The sequence below is a fragment of the Pelecanus crispus genome, chromosome 3 (assembly GCF_030463565.1).
Source record: "Pelecanus crispus isolate bPelCri1 chromosome 3, bPelCri1.pri, whole genome shotgun sequence".
NCBI classification, from domain to species: domain Eukaryota; kingdom Metazoa; phylum Chordata; class Aves; order Pelecaniformes; family Pelecanidae; genus Pelecanus; species Pelecanus crispus.
This window is the reverse complement of record NC_134645.1, coordinates 3,379,923-3,403,799: the sequence shown is the minus strand read 5'-3', so window position 1 is coordinate 3,403,799 and position 23,877 is coordinate 3,379,923.

Below are 23,877 nucleotides of genomic sequence, written 5' to 3'. Positions count from 1 at the left end.
ATTCCATTCTGGAACTGTGTAATGCACGGCGGATTTGTCTCATGATTACCAAAGAATGAATGTCACCAATTGTTTTTATTATTATATTAAGACTCTAGTCACATACAAATTCAAATCCATGACTGAAAACCTACAGATAGAATATGACCACCCTTATTCTTACTCTCTTAATGATCTTTGAGAGTTGCATCTCTTCCTAGTAATGCAGAATATCTGTAAAGATCAACTTCTCCATCAGGCACCATTTCTTTTGGAACATTTTAAAAAAAAAAAAAAAAGAAAAAGAAATTGTTCACCTAGGAACATCCCCAGTTTTAATTTTTAAACTAAGCAACCAAACCGTGTATAAAATGAATAGCAGACAATCATGAAACAGAGTCCTCTATTTCAAATTAAAAAAAAAAAATTCAAAAGCCAGTTTTCCTTAAAGAATGTAGGAAAATGGCTGTTGCAAGACAAGCTTAGAACACAAAGTCGGAAGTAAGATCAACCGTCAATAAGTGTTATTAGAGGAAGAAAGTAATTTACCAGTAGCGGAGGTTATTTTAGTATTGCATAAGATTTCCCAAGCATATCAAGCACGAACAAATTGCAGACACCGAGGATTTAAAACAAGTAGTATCGCTGCACATGACACCTGCATGGGACCCTCAATGCAAAGTGTAAATGTTGTACCAATTACTGGCCCTTTTCCCGCTGCCCATGTAGGGAAGCTGCGTGGTGGTCCGGACACCGGATGAACTGGGCGGTGCGCAAGCAGGCACTCTCATGATGCCTGATCTCTGCCAAGGGGCACAAGGGGAAAAAAAAAAAAAAAAAAAAAAAAACAGACTCCCTTCGCTACATCTTCTTTCAATATTTGCACACCACTGGGAAAAGCCTGGCCAAAGTAACTTGATGCAGATGAACACTCAAGACTTCAGATGTGAAAGTTAATTTGAAAAGACAGAAGTTGACAGTCTATACAATCAGTTATTTAGAGGTCTAATTGAAATTGCTGATACAAGCAGTCTGTCACATTGTATCAAGAAACTTCACTATTAACAAAAATCAATAACAAATCAATAAGATTAAAGTTGAATATGTACTCTAGTAACAGTAACAATGCATCAGGAATTTACAAGCAACACACAATGCTTTTGCCAGCTTTCATCTCTGGATTTTGTATAATGTCCGGAGTTCTTAAAATAACTGTGCTTGAAAGAAAAAAATGTGTAGAGATATATATATAAAAAACCAAAATGAGAACTGAGCAGCTAGTTGTATAGTTAGCACTGTCTACAGATAATTAGCATCCTGGATGTCTCCACAGTACACATGTTGACTATCTTTTTTCAGATACGAGCAATATCTGGGCTTTCGTGTTATTTAAATGAGATAAATGCTGAAATTGTCTCTCACGCTTACATTATGCTAAAGAAGAACGTCTCCTTTGTAAAGACAGCTCACATCTCAAGACCTGCAGACTCTGTTTAGGTGTGTGACACAACCATAACAGCCAACAACAAAAGTAAATAAAAAACATGGACCACCATATAAGATACTGAAATGTTTATATGTGCAAATAAAATACTGATGTTATGGTACTTTTGTAATTTTTCATATCCGTGACATTTCTACTGTCACAAACACTACAGTTTATAGTTCCTGTTTCCCTTCATCCTCACGTTGTTCTATACTCCACAAATTTTGTTTCTTTTAGAACACTGGAAAGCACTGCAAGAGGGAGTAAAATGCTACATTAAAAAAAAAAAAAATCTTATCAATCTGCTTCAAACATCACCATGAATGCACTGGTTTGGCTGGAAATTGAGATATTGGGATACTTTCTTGCCATTCCCAACATAAATAAGTTGAGGCACCAGAAACCTGCACTTAAACTTACTCTCTCAAAATTCATATTTTGAGGGCTAAAATGATTTCTAAAGTTTCCAAATACCAGAAAAAGCATCCATTACCATGCCTGGGTTGAAACTAAGAGGCTGGCTCCTTATAAGGAGCCATCATCGTGGATACAAACACAAAAATTGTTTTCTCAATCTATAAAATCGTACACACTTCGCACCAGTCTACAAAGTGTAAGGATATGAAGAACATAGCTGAGTGGTATGGAAAAAGAAACCAAGATGTATGGTCACGCCATGTGAATCATATGACTATTGTTTTAGATGCTGCGCAAGCAATATGATATGAATGAGCTCATTAGAATCCCAGTGTTTGGGATTTTTTTTCCAAGTTAGTGCTACCTCTCTTCAGTTTCTACATTCCCCAGCATATGACAAACCCATCCCTGAAGGAGGGAAAGCTCAGTTTCATTCCATTATTGATCTATCAGACAAGAACTTAATCAATCTTCTTTATAAGCAATTAAAGCAGAGCAAGAGAAATGAACTCACCTGATGCATTCAACATTGATTGCTTCTTTCTAAGAACTGAATGTCAGCCTTATCTGCTACTACAGCTGTGATTCAATTTTTCAGAAACAAGTTTTTCCCCTCATTAGCTCCCCAGAAATAGTGCAATTAAAAATTTATTTTAGACAAAATAAAGAATATAATCAAAATTAAATGGACAATATTTTCTTTTAAATTTCCTTAGTTAAGCATGTTCCTGGGAGCACTGAGACCACAAGATCAAGTCCAGTGAAGGAAAATCTCCTAATAAAAGATAAGCTAGCCCATACTGTGACCACCCCATCACTCATTTTGGTGGAAATTCTGCATGCCAAGCAACTACGGAGTCCAACAATAGGAATTTCACCTCACTGGATCTATTAAAAAAAAAGACAAAAACAAACAAAAAAACCCCCGCAAACCATACTTGGTACAAAACTGAATGTATTCAAGGGATTTTCTATGTTCAAGTTATCATTTTAGGTCAGTTTAGCAACAGTGGAAACATTCTGATTTGCTGAACTATACCAAAATAATTCTTTTAACGATTCAAGCTTATGTTATGTACATCCACGTCCAGTAGCAGCATACCTCCTGGGAGCTGCAGCTCAAGTCCTTCCTTTAAAACCTGCCACAGAGCCCAGCAACTGAAGCACCTTTCCTTCAGCCCCTTCCCAAGCCCTCCCTTTAAAGGAGCTGAAGGTCTGTAGGGCTGTAGGTGGAGCATGGGAAGTGTAGTTTACAATTAGTGTGCCTAATTCAGACGGGGGAAAAACCTGGTGCAAATTATGGCTGAATTACAGGTCTTATCACCTCTGTTATTACCTGTTCTGTGGTGTAGCACCACAAAAGGGAGGAAGCTGGATGTGGAAGTGATTGTAGAAAAACAAACATAACATTTCTATTTCATAAAACAAAGTGCTGGGTGCTTTTAGCAATAAAAGATTTTGATATAATCAAATTTATTTGTAGGTGTTCCCTCTACTAAACATTTTGATAGTTGGCAGCTTTTGTGTGATTTGAGATGGAAGCAGTGATCAAAATCAGAACTTCCAGCAGATAGAAATCATGGGTTTTTTCCTTGCTTTGCCAGGAGTTAATGTATATATAAATTAGGATTGTAAGCTTATGACAGCTGAGAAATACCCGAGTAAAGTTACCAATGCAACTTTACTTTCATTATCCCTTACACAACTTGTTATGGCTTCTGGTTTTGCTATCAGAGCACTTTTTTTGTGTGTGTCTTTCCTTTTTGTCTTTTTCTTTCTCTATCTATAGCATTGAAATAGCAATATTTACGTCCTTTTTAGAAGTCCTTGAGATGCAAAAACTATCCACTTGTGACTATCCACTTCTGTAATTAAATGCTACGCTTTTATTACTGGCCAAGGAAAAAGGACAGAGAGAGACTTCCAAGCTCCGTATTAAGTTCCTTGTAGGATGCAATTTTGCAGGTTTTCACACCCGGTCCACCATTTCTGTTCTAGCAGAATGGAGAGCTGGTGGAAACCACTATCCCGACTGGTACAGTGACAGTGCAGTTTGGTAAATGTGGGCATCGCTCCCCTAAACATGAGAAATGACTCTCATGACCACTGCAGATCTTACGACATCCGGATAACAAAGTGGACTTTCTTTTGCTAAACTGAAGTGCCCTCATTTACTACAAACAATCTTTACCATGCAAGACGCTGGAACTGGAAGGAAGCACAACTGCCACGTGTCTACAAATCTTCCTGGAATCTCAGACAGAAAAGAATGGAAAGCATTTTGCCTTGCCAAACAATGAAACAAAAATGTTGCTTTTGAGCTCTTTTATTTTTTTCCTTTTACTAGAAGGAAAAAAACCAGCCTTTGCTATTAAGCGCGTCTATTTTCATGGGAAATCCTTCCATTTGCAATATCTGCATATCATGTTTAAATATCTCCCCCAGGAAGATATACCACTTAATAATGCTTCTGTTTATTTATTGCAAAAATCAAGAATAGCTGGAAGTCCATTATGAGAATCTTTTAGCAAATTTAATTAATTTGTAATTAATTTTATTGGTATTTATGAGAGAAATCTTTAATCAGCATAATTTAGACTGAAAATTACAATATTAACTAATATTAATTAAACAACAATGTAATAATTTCAATAGTTTTAATTATTTTTAGATTAAATTACCTGCTAGTCAATTCTACACTGCTTTTGAAATTAATTAGCCAACTTAAGCATGCTCTGTACCCGCTAATCTAGCAAGGATAGGACACAATGTCTAAACAAGCCAAGAAAAACTACTTCCAAATGTCAGCTGCATTGTCACAGTTTAAAAAACTTCTTTTTAATCCTAATTTTAAATAAACCATGTTCTGTTTACACTTCGGGGCATGCTTTCAGATAATGCAGGGCCTTGGACTTTGGAGCTGACATTCCTTTTAGTTGCTTTCCACCTCATGACTGTATCATCTCTTCTTGATAGAGCAGAGTTAGTGTAACCTTATTATTTGTACGGGACACTGCAGAGGAAACAGAAGATATCTCATCTGTCTCACTTTACACTAACTCTGTTCTTTTGCCAAGGCTAAACATTAAATAATCACAGTTTAAATTGCTACAGCTTCACCTCTGCACTGTGGCCCCGTTAAAAAAATATGGCAAATAAACACTGGATTCTTTTATTTGCCTCCAGATCTGGGACCCTTAATGGCTTACACTACTGAGACTTTCTCCACCATCACAGGAGTATTTTTAATGAGGGAAGGGGATTTCGTTGAAGAGCCTGAGGTTCCCACAATCATAAGTAAATTTAGGTTTCTTTTTACACATGCTTGAAGTGAAAAGGGGCAAAAGGGAGGCATGTTACCTCCACACATAATGGGAGCTACTAAACGCTGCAGCAGACAGGCAAGTGTCCATCAGGTTATCAACAATACAAGTCCCCCATACAGAAAAGAGAGTTTCTGCTTCCTACTGAATTCTTGCAGCTGGAGAAGGCCTTCTCTTTCTCACACAAAGTCTGCTGTCACAAGACAGACTCAAGAAAACAACTGTTCTGTGGCTCAGAATGCTTGGCGCTAGAATGCAGTTAATGGGAAAAAAAATGTTACGCATCACACGGCCATGAATCGCCCCAGTTCAGCTACTGATGGTACGGCTGTAAAGCTGTAAGTTCGCTCCTATCTGTAAGCTGTACTGCAGTTTGCATGGCTTTCCACCTTTGAACTCTTCTTGGAATTTTCCATAAAGTGAAGAAAATGTGAAACCACAATGTTTCTTCTGGTTCTTAATATTCTGAGTTTCATTGTGATAATACCATGCCTCTCAAATACTGTCTACAACCAGTAACAAAAGAACAAATCTTGTCGCATTCACCGCTCCCTTTCTTAACCAACAATATTCTTTTTATCTGTGAGGAACAGCGTAGCATTTGCAGGGTATGGATCTATATGTGTGCTGGCATATAGCATATACATGTTGGTTTAGAACCTTGGCCTCCTACGACATCAATACGCTTTCATCGATCCCTGGGTCACCTAGATGAGGACCAGAGTGAGTAAATATTTCAGTCTCACAACAACTTCCATTCACCAGTTTATACTTCAGGCATGGAAATTTGCTGACTGAAAACTCTTTAAATGTTAGCCTCAGTTTTCAAGAGCAACTAGTAATTTTGGGAATCTGAGTTTTATGTTCCTGACCGGGAGCTCCTTGAAGGGATGTGAATTTCAAAGGGCAGCCTTGCAAATTCTGAAACTTGGGCAGGGCAAATCAGCTTGGAGATTGAGGGATTAGTCAAAGTTGAAAAGAATGGTGGTTATTTTTGCTTTCTATACTTACTTCATTTTTTTTCTGTTATCAGGCCAGATATTAAACAGATTTGATCATGGCAAAGCTGTTGTAGATATAGAAAGCAGGATATAGAAACAAACAGTGCTCAAAAGGTAAAGTGTATACCCAAAGCAATACATTATCTGGCAGGCTGTCATCCTTATTTGCTTCAGAATTTCTCAATAAAACACCCCCGTGACCTTAAAGAAATTATTCAGAATTACTCCAATGAATAAAGACTAGGTTTTCAAATGTATTTTAGCAACTACAGTTTCGTAGGTGCTTTGGGAACTCTTACTGTGTGTTTATTTAGACCTTTAAATTTCTAAGGATCTTAGAAAACCTCTTTCTGGGTGTTGCAGGACCAGCATTATTCTTCTGAATGTCACAGCAGAGACTTGCAAGAATACAGTATGCTTTATGGGGAAAAAAATTAAAACAAAAAGCTGACCTTTAAATAGAAACCATCCATGGTGCAGAAGGTCAGGTTGGCACCCACAGAGTTAAACTGGCTAAGTCTACAACAAAGGAAAAAATATTAGCATTGCTATCTGTGTAAATGACATTAGTAGCAAGACTGAATTATCTTCTGAATTATTTTATTCCAATTATATTTTGATATAATTCAAGGTCTAGTGATTTTTTTAATGTTTGCAGTCCCCCAGTTTAATACCAGAAAAGCAATCAGTCATTTGTTTCTCAGACACCAAGTGGCTGGAATAGTTTTTTCATCCATTTGAAAAATATACAATCTGTATTTGCCTTTAAGTATACATTAGATGACTACTGTAAGTGATTTGTAATTGTTTTTAAATTGTTGAACTTACTTTAATATATATTTGCAGTTATATAGTTGTTTAAATGTTCATGTTTTAAGCAGTTTTCTGGATTAACAAATTGTTCATTCATCTTTTGGTTTTTAAAAAGGGTAGATAGGAAAAAGACTAAAATGTGCTGTATTAGAGCACATTGTATTATTTAGCTTATTGAAAATCTCCTCTGTAACAACTGGTAATATAAAAAGATGAAAAGAGACCTAGAAAAATATTCAAAATGACCCATTTGGAAGACCAACACTACTTCTGTGCTGAAAGGCAATACAGGGGCCAGTTCAAGACCTAGGTTTTTAAGTAGCTCAATTTTCTGAGTTTTCAAAAGTTCCTCTAAATACAAAGGCACATTTGTTTACCTAAAGGTGTAATTTTAAACTAACGTAATTTGGTACCAAAGCAGGCACAGGTATTTTGCTTAAACTCGCTTTATTTTGGTTTAGGTTCATGAGAAAGCGTGTCTGCACAAAGAAAACATGCATTAACTTAGCTGAATCGGTACAAATTTGTCTATGGATACATGTTATATTAATTGACATTCTCACCAGCACCGCTGACTATCAGGAATGCAGATGCCAGTCCCATTCCACAGAAGGGTTATAGCTGTGCAATGGTATCTCTGTTAAAAAGGTTTGTGCTATCGTATCCTATTCTAAGTGCAGTGTGCCTAGTCTTAGCAATATGAAATGATACCCATTTTGCTGCTGGGTTTAAAATAAAGTATGCAGCAAGTCAGATACTCTTTCAGCACCAAAAGTCACTCAAATGCCTTCTGTCAAATATGAGACATTGAGTATACACACACACACTCACATTTACGTATGTCCAGAAAGGTTAATGTTGTCATATGAGACAATGGGGAAGTAAGAAAAGCTTGGGCAATATCACGTACATGGACTACAACACATTGTTTAATAATCATGATCTGTATTCTGCTTTTAAAGTCACTCAGCGTTAGACAGGATTTGTGGCATACACATGTGCCTGTAGAAGTAGTATCTCATATTTTGTTTGCAGTGTAATTCTCACACGGATGGGTTGTATGTGTCTAGCACAGCTAGAATAGGACAGAGTGCCTTGTCTTTATGCTTGTAAAAAACTATGTTCTATTTTCTCTGCTTGTACTGTTTTGCATACGTTTTCTTGTATTTAAATACCAGAATATGGAAGAAGTCATGTGATCATATGGCCCTGTGTGGTAACACACTTGAACACTTCTGTCTGTCTTATACGACCCCCCTCAAAATTTCATACAGCTCTAATACACTCCCATGATGCCTAGGAACCCTCAGTGAGAGGGAGACTTCACCGCACAAGGTGCCTGATGTATAGCGAAAGGCAATCAATCCATCATGAGCTTAAGGTCAAAATAAGAGATGGTACACAGGGAGTGAAGACACAGGGAGATGGCGTGACTTCACTGTCACCCAGCAAGCCTGGAACAGAGACCCAGCACAAGCCTAGAAAAGCCCCATGTCAGGCCTCAGCCACCCAAACTCAGCACATTCCTGCTCCGAAGAGATTTTAGCAAAAGTGAAACTGGTAGTAAGAGAAATCCTAAACACAGATATTAAACTCCAGCAAACAAACATTTCCAGTTGCTCACGTCTGCATAACTACGCCATCCAAGAGCAACCCTTCCAGTGCTGAAACAGTTTTTGACCCAAACTGAAATTAAAAAGCAATTTACAAACTTACTATGCAATAAGAAATTGTGAATTATTCCATTTCAGAATCGCTTAAACATGTCCAAGCAGCAAGCGATCCAGGATCAGAGCCAGCCTGGCTGTGCTCCCGTCGGGCCAGGTGCCCAGCGGTCTGATGCAGTCACCTGTGTGCCCCCGCTCACGTCTATGGTCCCCACGGGAACCCTGGCACCCATGAGCCACCAACTGCCTGGGGAGGTGACCCTCAGCTCCTTGCTGACAGGCAGCAGCTCATACGAGCCAGCTGTGCCCTCATTTGTCCCACCAGCTGCTGGGCTGTGGATTCACAGTCTTTAGCACTAGATCTGTGCAGCGCTGGAACATACCATAGCATTAGATACATCATAAAAGTGAGTTTTAACCTTTTCTGAAAGTTTCTGACACTCAGAGATTTTATGCGTGCACACCTCTACACAACAGCTTCCAACAGAAAGCATGCCCATACTTTTCTATTCACTGAAAATGTCAGAAATGTTACCTCAAAATTTCTGTATGTCATGGCAGCTGAGTAAAAGACGTATTAGCAAACCATGTATGTTAATACATTTTCAAACTATGCACATCAGCTCTTTATGTACCGTTGCCAAGAGGTCGGTACACACTATTTTACTGAAGTACACTTGTGTCTATCTGAGAAGAAATGACCGTTCACTCTAGCCACCCCGTGGGCCAAACTCTGCCTCCTTATATCCTGACACGAGACTATTTCTGTTAGGCGTTCAGTTGCTGACACAGTGTTGCCCAGTAAGAGTGATGTGAGCATCCCGTCTGCTGCAGTAGTTTTCAGGTTATAAGCACGATCTCTTTGCATGCCTATGCATTCACTTATATGTGCAGTGTTTGCAAACTGTATCTTACATGCATAAATGAAATTACTAAAAAAACTTGTTGGACCAAGAAAATTAAGCAGAAATCACATGTGAATGAGTTTGGGCAAATTCTCTCTTTTGTCCTTGAAAAAAGTAGTACACAACACTCACATTCACAGGTAAAACCCAACCTGCATGCTACACTGCTTAGCTGTGCACTAAGAGAAGCTCAAATGAGCCTACTTTGCAAAGGTGGCCCTACGTGCCTTGGTGTTCCCTCTTGAGGGAGGCACGCTCCAGTTTTTCATCACCTGCACCAGCATCTGATTGGCTTTAAGAGAGATATTCTGGATTTATGAAGTCCAGGTACCTGAGAGACCAGATGTCTTCTCATGTAGTAGGTATCAGAAAAGACACTTGAACTAGCAGTCTATCGCAGACAGCATGGTATTTTTTGTGAAGGCTAAACATTTCCTTCCTTATTGACGTGATGAAGCCCAAGCTTATTGACTTTCAGAAGCCTTCCGCAGTCTTATTTATTATCCTTGGCATTTGAAAATGGAAGAGGTTTCATGGGATCAAACATAGGTCATTACTGTCTAATGGCCATTTCTTAATCTATACAAACTGAATTTGGTAGTTCCAGGTCCAATTCCTAATGTATGTTTGCCATTATTATTTATCACCACCAACACACCTGACAACACTTTTAACGGCGCTCTCAGGAGAGAAGCGAGGGGCTGAACGGACCAAAGGAGTGAGCTCTCTCTTAATCTCCGAGTGCTGGTTGCTCCAGCGAGGGCTGGGGGCCTCGCAGCCAGGCAACAGGGGGAAGCTGCCCTCTGGTCTCCCAAATTTCTAAGAACAGTTGTTTAAAACTATCTTGACGTATATGGAGAAAGTGGGTAAGGCTGCACACACGCCTGCAGTGGGTAAGCCTGTACATTTACACATAGCATACTGATCATGACAGACACCACTCGAGCTTCATTTTCACAGTTACCTTGACACATATCTATAGCTCTGCAATTATTATTTTTGCAGCATCTCATGCCTTCCTTCGTCTCCAGGAACTATTTACATCTATTTCTAAACACGCTGAGCTTCTCACATGTATATACTTGATCCTTACACCAATTTCAGACATAACCTTTTGCAGTATTCTAGTGTATATGTGGAGATAATGAAGTCACCCCAAAGGGCATTCACATAAGCGGTAAGCACCTCAGAATTGATCACAATCAGTTACACTATCAATTCAAGGTAACAATTATCCTTCTTCTTTTGTTCCTTTTTCTGTATGTACTTAAGTAGCAGAATTAGAAGAGAAGCAGTCCCCTTGTGGTTAATAATTGATTTTCTACCAATCAGAGCTCAGGTTGGGCTCAACCAGACCTATGATATTTTTAAAATTAATTATATTTTAGACAGGTCAGGCTATAGCCCCCAAGTCAGTTGACAGACTGCGTAAAGCCCAGACAAAGAGAAGAACTACACAACAAGCTGCAATGTTCATTACTCTCACTGTTCCTATTATTGACTAATTTGAGTAAAATCTATGGCTAATTGTCTTTTAACATTTAGTAAGCATACATTTATCTAAATCTTACAAGATCAGATGACACTGGATATGATCATCTGAAGCATAAGTTTATTTTAAGCTCATTTTTAAAGCTAACATACTTTTTGTAAAGAAACAGTTTGGAATAGAGGGCCAGATGATGACAGCCCTCTCATGAATGTGTGCACAGGCATGGGGCAGAAAGAGCCCCTGCCCGTATAACCCCCCGGAGCTGCAAACACAGTCCTGCCTCCTTCTCTTCAAGGCTGGAGAGCAGGCAGGCATCTCCTTGGAACGGCTGGCCGCTCCCAGGAACACGTGTCCTTCCTTGCTTCCCAGCCCAGTGTGGATATGGAGCAAGCTACTGGGTGAATACACAGAAATAATCCTGACCCTGTCCAAAAGTCTGCTGCCTGGAAGTGGAACTGCGTGAATAGCCATGGTTTTGTTTTCTTGGTCTATGCCTATTCAGGTGAAACTAGTATTCTGAATTTACACAGTGATATGAGCTGCTAGGAAAACAAAAACCAGAAAATGGCAACAGCAAAATATTAATATGGGGATAAGAATATTTCATGATACTCCAAAATTAAGAATAAAATTTCAGAAAAGGTTATTGTAAATTTTCTTTTAAAATATTAATGTGGAAATTTAATTGAAACATTTATATTTAAAAAATCCAACCTTGAAATCTGTTGGGATTTTAAATTTTGACTGGCCTAAATTCTTCTCTCAGATGGCACTGCCTTGAATTGCAGTGTGAATAGCATATACATATTAGAAGTTGGCAACCAACTGATTTTTTTTTGTTTTTCTTTAAGGAGCAGGTACAGTATACCTCTCCAAAATGAGCAGGTTAATTTGCAGATGTAGCCTCAAAAGCAATGCTTTCCAAACCCACCAGGCTTTCTCCCCAGCTCATTACAGAAGACGTTGCAATATTCCCCAGATATTCACACTACAGCTTGTTTTGAGTGTGCAAACTGCTTGCTTTGAAGTTGGTTCAGAGTCCATAAGCAACCCGGGAGACACGATTTCCTTACAGGAACTACGGTATGACTACAGGTCAGAGCGGCAAGTGAGTTGGTGACTGTGTACATACGTGTGCGTACGTAGGTACACACATCTACAAAAATAGGCAAGAAGTAAGAGTATAATTGTTTGGGGCATACATATTTCTGGTAGGATGAACAACACAAGGAGAAAAGGCTCCTTTCATTGTTCCAACTAAAAATTCTCTGTAGCCAACAGCCCTACAGTGGTGGCATGTGGGTTAGACATTTGTTGCTTTAATCCTGTGTGTTGTCCTAGTAGTCTTGTATACAAGCTGGAAAAATTTGGGAAATATGTTGTTATCACAGCAAGTGAAATGCTTGGTTAAGAAATGAAGTATTTAGTCAAAAAAGGTTATTATAGGTCTGCCATTTATCAGGTTAAAAATCTAGGCAATTCATGCGTTCTGTTTACACACAAATACATTATTGATTTCTAGCAGTTCATTCATTTGCATAAAAAAATCTGTATCTAAATATGATCTTCAGTTTTAAGCCATATGTACTATGAGCTTGACAGACTAGATGGTATTTGAAAGTGTATGCCTTACATAAGGCAAAATGGAAAAATATTGAAGTTCTGCATTGCAGAAAACAGAAGATTTTTAACAATGCATAGGAATATGTGGTATCTTGGTTAGGTTTTACCTGTTCTCAAGGCACTATAGCTACACACTTGAAATGTATCTTCTTTCAACAGCTTTGTAGATTTCCTATCATAGTATCACTTCAGACATTTGTTTGAAGGCAGACAGCAAGTCTGTTTTAGAAGCAAAGCCATTTAAATCCCATGCAGTCCCAGATTTTTGCATCAAATTCCTATTGCAATGCCTACAAGTTTCCATAGTACAGAACAAAATAATGCTGTTCTACAGACACACATGTACATAAATCTTTAAGAAAATGTTCTAACGTAAACAAATGAGGTTAAAGAGAATAGCAATAGAGACACCGTCAAGTTTTAATTATTCAAAACAATAGTTTATCATCTGTTCCTACTTCTGAGCTACATATGTGTGTACTCCAGAGCTAACAGTGGGGACGGCAAAACACAGTTGCTGCAGTTTGCTTTTGGCTTACAGGAGACCTCTGAAGTTTCTATCCTGGAGACAGCACATACATAATCGACAGAGAGGCAGCCAGGTTTGGATCTTTGGCACTCATTGCTGAGGCCTCCTGACTATTTAACCTCGCCCCTTTCCCTCCTGTCTGTTATTAATCTGAAGATTCCCAAGCTTCATGTTCTGAAACTTCTTTTTCTATCAGTAGAGTTAGTTGTTTCAGGTAGATCAGCCAGTTGAAGGGGAACAGTGCAAAAAAAATTGGAGTGCTCGCTGGCTAGAGCAGTAGAATTATGTTTACAATGCACATATGTGAAATCCCTGGCCTCTATTTGACAGCCAAAAACGCATGTCAGTTTTCTATGGACCAGGTCAAGACTATGTAGCTACATAGGGTTTATGGATCTATACCTAATCCCAGAAGGGAAAAGATGTAATCTTTTACTTACACCATTTACTTACTTAGATTGTGCTCAGCGAACACGATGAAATCGTCCTCTTTCTTCTATTGCTGTATATTTAACTTTTCAAAATATTCTACAAATATGCTACAAGACAACAAAATGAGGGGTGACACAGTCAGCCTGCCTTTGGAGTACGCTGACATGGACCCTTGTGACAAGGTCTGTAGCAGAGAGAGACAGCAGGTCTCTGTCTCTGGGCAAAACGAATATTGCTAGGAAGAGCAATGGGCAGGGACTCATTTTAAATTGGAAGGGAGAAAGTTGAACAAAGAGAAGCTGAAATAAATGAAAAATGCAGAGTCAGTGGGAAATCCCAGGGTGCGCAGCCTTTCTGAAATTGAGCTACTTTTGCAGACATCTGAAAAGTCTTAGGAAAACAAATGTCCACCAGAACTTAGAACACCTATCTTTCGGTAGCCCAACTATGCCAACAGCAGCTCATTCAAAACAGCTGAAAACGTGAACTCCACTGGCAAAAATCAAGCAGATGTTTACCTGCAATGAAAGGCAAAGCTGTCGTTTTGATATATGAAAGAGAGTGGCTTACAAGAACAGCTTGTATTATAGCCGAGATAAAAACTAACTCGCTCTCACTCACATCCCTATATCTGCTAAACTTGAGCAACTGGAGAGACTTGAGTTGAATGGGAATATGCAGATCTGAGTGGCACCTATATATTAGTCAAAAGGCCAGACTGTCTTACTTTACCCTCCTAGGAAGAGAGAGAAATACTGACTACTCAGCAAGAAAGAAGCCGACCCACTGAAGGACCTTCCTATCCATCCCTGCAAGCTTTCTCAAGCAAATCAACAAAACCTTTATGGATACTTTACCAGTATCGATCTAGAGATCAGCCACCATAGATAATAATGCCGTCTCTGTAGTGCATCCATGCCTAAAACCAGACACGTACAGGTAAGAACGACTAGTGAGAAAAAGACACAAAAGTTTATTGAAGTAGTACTACTGTAAAGCTTGGATGTGAAGGAGAATAATAAAACTCTGATTTCATCCCTAACTCTCATTTTAACCTGCTGTATGTCTGACTTCCATAAATACACAGTCAAAGGGTTCTGTGGCCATTCTAAGCCACAAAAGAGTCATTAATTTCAAACATACCGTCCTGTTCATTTCCATTTAAGTCCCTCTACTGACATGGCTGATACCCTTTCAAATATTTAAACACTGGGATTTTTAAACAAATCCATTGAATTTCACTGGAATTTGGGCACTGATACCCTTTAATCTCCTTTCAAGATTCCAGTCATAGCTCCTTAATGTTTAAACATTTTCTGTAATTTATTAACTCCAGAAATACTTAGATATAACAAAAAAAAAAACCCAAAAACCCCAAACCCAAAACCCCAAACAAAACCAGCTTTTAAATGAACACACAGGACAGTGTATAAAAGCAAGCACACAAGTTCGTATTTAGGACTAGATCATATTATGGACTTTGGAAGGATTTACAGGCCTCAGTTGCTTGTTGTTTAGTATAACACACTGCATTACGTTCATGTGTACCATTGCCCTCTACAGGATGGAATTTTGGATTTATGTAAGCATTGCAATTATTTTGCTTTCCAGTAGCAAGCTCACAAAGCAGTACATATTTAATTCCAAAGGCGGAAGTCTGTAATTTTGTCACAGGAGGTTCTAGATTCCATATCTGATAACATATTCTATGATAGAAAAGAGTCAACCAAGTATACAATGCAGGTCAGCTGTACAAAAATGTATTCAGAATCATTCCTTCAAAGAACAAATATGATTGTAAATACAAATGCAGAAAGCACGTAGCATCTTTACCCCCCGATAATGTCTTTCTTTATATAATCAGTACTTTGTACAGGACACGTCCAATAAGCACTTTACAATATCTAGACTATTTTGAAAATATGTCACATTTTCAAAATGTGAAATGTGAAAAGCATTTAAAACATACAAGTACAAGAAGAAACCTGCAAATTCTGATCTGGCATTTTAAGTGTATAGTTCTAACATTTTCTTTCACCATTATTTGCATTCACAAACCTGCCACAGCAATTCTGGATACAGAAAAATAAAATAGTTAACTTTCACATGACATTACTTACACAATATGCCCGTATTTTCACTTAAAATCTGACCACCGGGCACACTTAGAAAGCTGGAAAAGGTCCACAGTGTGTGTTTATAAGTACAAACTGACCCTGAATGAGATCTTAGTATAGCAAATGAGAATTTTTGGCACCAATTAAAAAAAAAGGTAAAGTTCTCATGGAATTCCTATCTGTACTTTATCTGAAATTTCAGGCTTTAGAAAGTATTTATCTCTGAAGTTTAAAGTGCACAAAAATGAGTTTAGTAGAAACACTGAGATCATCTCAACTTCTATCTCTATCTGAACTATCACATCTCCAGTTTCATGTAATTTTCAGTTCTCAGATTAAACCAAATGATTTTTATAAAGAGAGACCAAGAGACCACTGCTTCAGATTACTTGTTAAGAATGTTCCCTTTATTTAGAGATTAAACTTCACTGTGTAAACCTCATACGTATAAAAATTGAACAGGTACACGTAAGCCTTCTAAAACTGAATGAGATATCCCTATCAGGACTTTCACGTGTGTCAGTGGTATATGGATCTCTTTTATTATTATTCGTTTTGCTTTTTGTTAATTACAGAAAGGGAAAGAATTCCTTTATGGAAAGAAAAGTTCTCTTAAAAAATACATTTCAGAAAAGTGTTGAACAAGACATTAATAACAAACTGAAAGGATAAGCAGAATGGAAGTCTGAAAAATTCTATATTTGTATTATACAGGCATTGTTTTCATTCTTGGCACCTTATTTTTCATGTACATAAAGAGAACGCAAGCTACAGCAGGGTGAGACAAAGATCAATGCTGAATGTATTACTTGGCATTGGTCAGACTCAGTTTAATAAGAAAAGAATTGATCCATTAAGCTAAACCTAATTCTTGGCCGAAAATGGTTGAAATCTCTTCTTTATACTGCTAGCTTCATAAAGACCTATAATACTTGGAAGAAACAACTCAGAGCTGCGTTTAATAAGATTAAATGTATTGCAAATATACTTAACAAGAATCTATCAAGTTGTTAATGATTACTATTAATATCAAACAATTTTTGTATAGAATTTTTTATTAGAGTAGTTGTAAAATATAGCCATGTGAAATGCAATATAAAAAGGGTTGTAGGTAATTTGTAGCAGCTACAATTGCAGAACCAAAACCTTAACCTATAAGATATAGTAATTTATTTTATCAATCCAGTTTCTCATACAAGTGCAATTCAATTTGTAAAGTATTTAAGTGCCAGTCATTAACACTGTATAGCAAAGTGCAGAAGGACAGAATCTACTATATGTGATTGTGTTATTATATGTGAAGAGACTGCAAAATAAATTACTTTTTCTGTCAGCAAGGCTGGAGACCTATTGTTAAAATACAACTTCAGATTTCTATGAACTACTCTACAAAGCACTGTTTCATAGCTAAGATAGCTAAAAGCAGTTATTGGTACTGTAAGGATGCCCTACACTGTCAAAGGGACATATTGACATTCATTTGCCTCTGTCACTGCTTCCTCACGGATCACGTCCCCTTTGAAGACCAGAGGTGCTCTGCATCGCCAGCGAGCCACCGTCCCAAAGCTGCGGCAAGCTCTCACCTTGCATCAGCACAGCGTGGCCAGGGCAAGCCAGGGAGGAAAATCCCCACCCCTCGTGCAAAACGCCAGCGGTCTGTGCTGAAACACGTTGGCTGCGTCGCCTTGGGTAGCCCGCAGCCATGCTTCTGCATTGTGCCCTCTCCTTGGACAAATACAGGACCACGGGTTAAAATGTTGCCCATCAAACAGCTTTTATAACTGCTTTGAAACACGTTGTATAGACAGGATTGTGTCTTTAAACAATATATAAAAGAATGAGAGCAGGAATTATTGCTTCACCTAGGATTTGAACAGGAGAGGACATAACTGGAATCAATTCAGCAGTGGTTACAATCTAGTTACAGTTCTAATTAAGATGACAATGCGACAAAAATACATTCACACAAAAAATCAAAACTCTGAATTCAGTGACGAGAATTACTGAAACGATGGGTGAGACTGAATGGAAAACAGCACTGGAGGAAAGGACAGAGAGGGAAATGGAAAGTACTGAAAGTCAATTATTACACGCCCAAAGGTTATATGCGCTGTCTAGCATCAAAACATTGTGTGTTAAAATATATATTGCGGATGGAGAGGAAAATACAAGAAAATTAATTTAAGAAAAAGGCATATTTAAGGTGTAAAAATATAGATAGTGAAGACAACTAGAAAGATTATATGAAGTTAAAAGAGTGTAACATACTGATAAGGAAAGCAAAGGGGGAAAATGAAAGGAAAAGTTCACATAAGGTGAGGAAATCGTAAATAAAGTTTTTTTCTTTTCAAGCACGTAAAGAGCGTAAGGTCACTGAGAGAAACAGAAGCACACCTATGAAATGGCAAATGGCAGTTTACTAGCAGGAAGGAGTGACTGCTTAAAAATGAACTCCCTATTTTATTGTCCATAAACCAAGGTTGGGACTGATGACAGGATCAGACATAAATTTCCTGGGGGAGGAAGAATAAACACCAAAGAAAATCAGTAACATGCCAGAACAGCTCATCAAGAAATTAGAAAGTCTGAAGGTTGACATAACTCCAGGAATAGACGGAATTAATTCAGAGCTCAGAAAGATATGTCAGAAGAGATAGAGGAATCATTAGCAGATATATTTAAAACCTGTTCGGAAATATGAGCTAGACTGAAGAGAGGTTAGCGATAACCACTATCAGGAAAAATACAAAACCCTGACTTCACATCTATGCCATACTCTTGAAACATTATTATTTCGGGAAACAATACGATTAAGAGTTTGTATAGCTGCAAGAGAAATTGCTAGCACAGCTCACCAAAGGGATATCATGCCTAAAAATTCCCTCAGCACTTTTTTAAGAAGAATTACAAATTATTGATCATAATGGAAGGTACAAGCATATATTCCCCACTCTTTAGAAAAGCTTCTGATAGATTAACGCATAGAAGACCAATCTACAAGGTCAGGAAGTGTGGGAACAATCAGTAAGACAACAGGATACATTTGAAAGAGGAAAAACTGGTAGGCTAGTCAATGAAAAGAAACGGGATAAAATTCAGAATGACTGAAGTATACCCAGGCAGACTAAAAACCTGCCAGAGTAGAAGTGCGGACAAATTAATTCAGTGTAGACAAATTTATGCTAATAAAACTAGCAGCTAATAACAAGCAAAGGGGCTCTACCCTTGAAAGGCATAAAGTTCAAGTCTCTCACATTGATGTACTCCATTAACTTCAAATTTCTGGTTTTCACAAGAGAAAGAGGTGAGAAGCAAGCCCTCTAAACATTAGAAGAATTAAGAAAGGGAAACTTTTTTTAAAACCCAGCGCAAATTGCAAACGATGCAGAAGTAAGCCTCCTAAATTTTCTCTATCACTGTAATGTAAAGCAACATGAGAACATGCTGGCATACTCGAGGATCTTGGGGATTGGCCCAAACCTGACAGAAATCAGTGGGTTTCTTCGCCGATGTCAATGCACCTTTAGGTCAGACTATTGCTTACTTCAGAAAATTACAGAATTTTCAGTAGAGGAAAAGAATGATACCTCTTAAAAGGAAATCAAGACATTAATATGTATGACTATTACTATTGGGGTGATGTGCTAAAAAGCATGGAACAGGGCTGTCCCACAATTATTTCTCTCTAGCTTTCAACTGTCCTTAAGCCGCTAAGTGTTCTTTTCCTTCGGTTGTCCTCTGACACTACCTGCTCGGTTCCTTTGGTTAGTCCTCATTAGCAAGTCCTTTGGTATTTCTAGCAATTCTAACAGGAGCACTTCCTCCTTAGCGGAATCAGAATATTCTATATAAACCAGGGCCATTGATTTATTGGCATAATATTTTAGCAATATTATTCATCCCATCCCACTAAGAAACTGATCATTGCCCAGTGAAATCAGCTGCAGTATCGCCACTGATTTAAGTGGAAGCTGGATCAGGTTCAATAGCCAAGTTACCGGGGAGAGTTTTTCATTGATCTGTCTACAATGACACAGAGATCTCCACAAGAAGTTAAAGCTAATACAGAATCTGGAAAGAGATTTTTTTTAAAAAAAGCTTTCTAATATGCATTTCCAAGAATTGTATCTCTCATTAGCCTGTTAATTTACTCAGCTTTGGCAGATGCTTCTAAAATTCCTCTCCAGACTTTTAAAATCTTGATTACCCTAGATAGCAGCATGTCATCTGCAAATTGTGTTCAAAGTTCACCCGATTTTGAAACACAACAATATTGAATAACACCAGTCCTAATCCAGCACAGCTGATGATACCATTGGTACAAGCAGCAACTCTATCACTTTAGCCACAATTTTTGAGTATATTTGAACATTCCAGTAGATTAGAGAATGGATTAGATTTTTCTTTTAAATAATACATGTTGATCTATACAAATCACAAACTAATTGCAACAGAATACTCTTTAAAACTAGGCACATTTTTTAACTTCCAATTATCCAGCACAGTAGCTGGTTTTAAAAGGAAGTTATATTAAATGATTATCAACAGATCAGTTACAAGCAGTGGAATGGTGAAGTGATGGCTACAGAAATGGGAAACTGATAGTTAAAATGGAAAGATACCATGAGCAAAAGAAAAGGGAAAATGATTTCTTAACTTCACCAGCCATAGAAGACAGTCCCTTTTACAGAGCAGGCTGGCATGTAAGATCTTCAGGAAAAAATGGGGTGAGTGAAAAAACACTTATATGTTTAATCTAGATATAGTTACTGCCAACGTAGAAAGTAATCTCTTCAACTAAAAATTAGATTACCTAACTCCAAGCCTTGACATACAAATTCTCTTACACCAGTGAGATGATGTGTCTTCTCCTTTACCTCCATTTTCTACGTCTACTTTATACATTCCTTCCTAATCAACACAGCTGCCATTGGCTTCAAGGCAGGATGTCATTCAGTGCTATTAGAAGTCTTACTTTGAAGTAGAAGAATGAAGATGGAGTTCATAGCTGTTTGGTTGTTAATGCTTAGATAAAGAGGTTTGCCAAAAATTGCTTTAGTAAAGCAAAAATCATATATGCACAATTGAAAAAATAACTACAAAAAATACGCAGTGTGTGGTGTTCGAAAGTACTCAGCTGGCCTAATCCGGTTGTTAATGGTGGAATTCCCACTGACTTCAACAGATGCAGAGTTAGGCCAGCACTGAGCACATCTGAAAAATCACTCCATACAGAATGAACTCTGATCAATGAAGGTTTATTTTTTAGTGACTTAACGGCTTGTGAATGGAGCATATTGGCAGCTCTCTGTTTCTATACACAGCACGTCTTGTCATGAACCAGTGCAGCACAAGCTTATTTATGAAATTAAGGTATCTCATACCTATCCTTTAGAAGTGAGGAGACTTTTCTCCATGTCTGTCCAACCAGATGAGAAAGCTACCAAAATGAATATGAAAATTGGTCAGTTTTACAATGAACACCTTTCAAGCAGACTGATCACGTAAGACATTGCATGGCCAGCTGACAGTCAAAGCTTTTAATCAGTACCGAGAGGGATTAAACGGAAATATATCACTAGTTCCTGGAAAAGCTTTTGCATCCAGTGCCTAATTCTCAGAGTGAGATAGTTTCTGAAAAACTCAGGGGGAAAAAGAAACCACAGTAAAAAAAAAAAAACACAGAGACCTCTGATTATAGCATCGGTGATTTCTGTCATGCCTATGTTTCACTTGCTGCAGTTTTAAGGGACTGATTTAGCCCTGGTAGGTGGAAAACAAAGAGGGGTGCCTGAAAACCAGCATTTATTATGCAACTTGATTCACGGAAGACTCTTTGTGTTTTCAAATGAAGCTGTTAAACCATCCCAGAAAAAGTTACAGGAAAGTATCATGGTGGCAGAACATATGTGTGCAGTGTATGTGAGGTGTAGGTGGTGGATAGGGGAAATTGTTAGTTAAAAGGACCAAACGACTGAAAGAGGAAAAAGAGAAATTATGGTACAGCTAATAATATGCCTGTTATACAGTGAATGCTCTTGCATTTACTCCATTTGAAATCTGTTACATGTTATTGTCTATTTTGCTTTTTAATTTTCAGCATGGTCTCCTTCACTGGTATTCGTGTTGAACTCAGGAGTTCCTTGTTTCAAATTGTAGTGGAAACCTCATTTTGAACAATTTAGTCGGGCAATGAAGGAAAGCTGGAGGTAGTCAGGCAGCAGAAGTTGCTGCTATACCTTAGCATGCTGTCCTGATTATAGTGCTATTATAGTTTGCTGTTCATAGAAATCAAGGAATTTATGAATCATTAAAAGGTGCAAGTGATAGAGAAGTTATTATAGTAGCATTCAGAAATATTACAGGAACTATCACAAAAGCTGCAGTGTTAACACCATTGACTGAATATAAATGCAGTTGTGAAACTGTGTGATAGCTGAGGATGTAGATGTGCCAAATTTTCAGCCAGCCTCAGACCAGTCACTGGTCATTTGCACATTTCTGATATACGGCCCCTTTTGTACAAAACTGGTGTGGGTGTTTAGGAAAGGTACCGACACTCATTAAAAGTACATTGTGATTGTGTAAAGACCCTGGGCTGGAGCTTGTGAAAACATGGGCTTGTGAATATTAACAGGTCTTATACTAAGTTACTCATTTTCTTATCTTTTTCTCAGAATCCCCCAATGTATTAAAAATATATTCAGTACCAAACCCACTAGCCCTTCATTATATTAGTGACCAATTAAGTATGAGCGCTGTTCATCGCTGAGAAGACGACTTCTTACTTTATTTTTCAGTCATTCAACAAGGCTTCTATAGAAAAACAGCTGAAGCATTTCTCTGTGTGTGTGTATTCAAAAGACAGGATATAAAAATTGCGGAACATCACTATTTTGGCTATCTGAAGACCTTATTTCTAAAAGCCTGACTTTCTGAATTTCAAACATGACTCCTGAACAACAAGAACAACTAGTACTTAGCATGCAGTGCTACCACCACCAACGGTATCTATTTTTTGTTATTGATATTATTATTTTAGGTGCATAACCATAAAACTATCAAGACCAAAACCAGACCTCTTTAAGCATTATGCTTTCAGAAAGTTATTCAGCTGCATTTTAAAAATACACATCCTTTGAACAAAAGCAGTAGAAATCGAACAAGATTCAAGAGAAAGGATGACATTTATTACATGTAAATAGAATTTGTTGTATCCGAAAATTTGCTGACTTTTTTTTTTTTTTTGCTGGTCTTTCTTACACATATCATTTTAAATTGACTGTTTAAATTTCTGCAGGACCCAACAGGGCAGAACCACAGCTATTCTGCTCAGCTGCTATGGAAAGTTCTTAGCTACGGTCATTTTGCCTCATATGACACTCTTCCTGCTCCTCATATTAGCCCTCACATTAGTCCTCTGCTTGATATTTTTCCAACATCCTTTAAAACAAAGAGTCAAGACTCCATGCAACAGAAAAACAGATGAACCCGTTAACTATAGCCCAATTCCCCTTTATACGCTTTGAACTCGAGAGGCCTGACAGTTCGCTGAAGGGGTGCGGCAGGTCAGGTTTGAAGTCCATTAATACAGCTGTGAGGGCTTGCTTGCACAACACCTTTCCACACTGTCTCTCACTCTAGTTAGAGCTACAGTAAAACTTCCTTTGCTTTGATGAACACTGAAATTCATCAAATTCAGCTCTCAGAATACATTTAAGACAGAAGGAAAATAACTATCTTTACCAATCTGCACCAGTTTGGCTTGACTAATGCATGGGACAAAATAGGCAAAATTCCTCAGTTCTACGCTAGCTATATTACCGTCCTCCCAGGGGCACCTCGGGAGAGTCCTTTCGTTTCTCCGAGTCCCGGTCTACCCATCTATAATACAGGCCTCCATGACCAACTGCGCTGCAGGACGTGAATCGCTCTTCCAGGCCCAGCCATTTCAATACTATATTCACAGATTCTTAAATTTACCAAAGAGTATACACGACCGAGAAAAAAAGCATTTAAAGGATGGTCATTCCTTTCTCGCCGTGTTCCTCAGCTGTACCTGGCATCATCAAATGCAAAACACTGGCCTATAT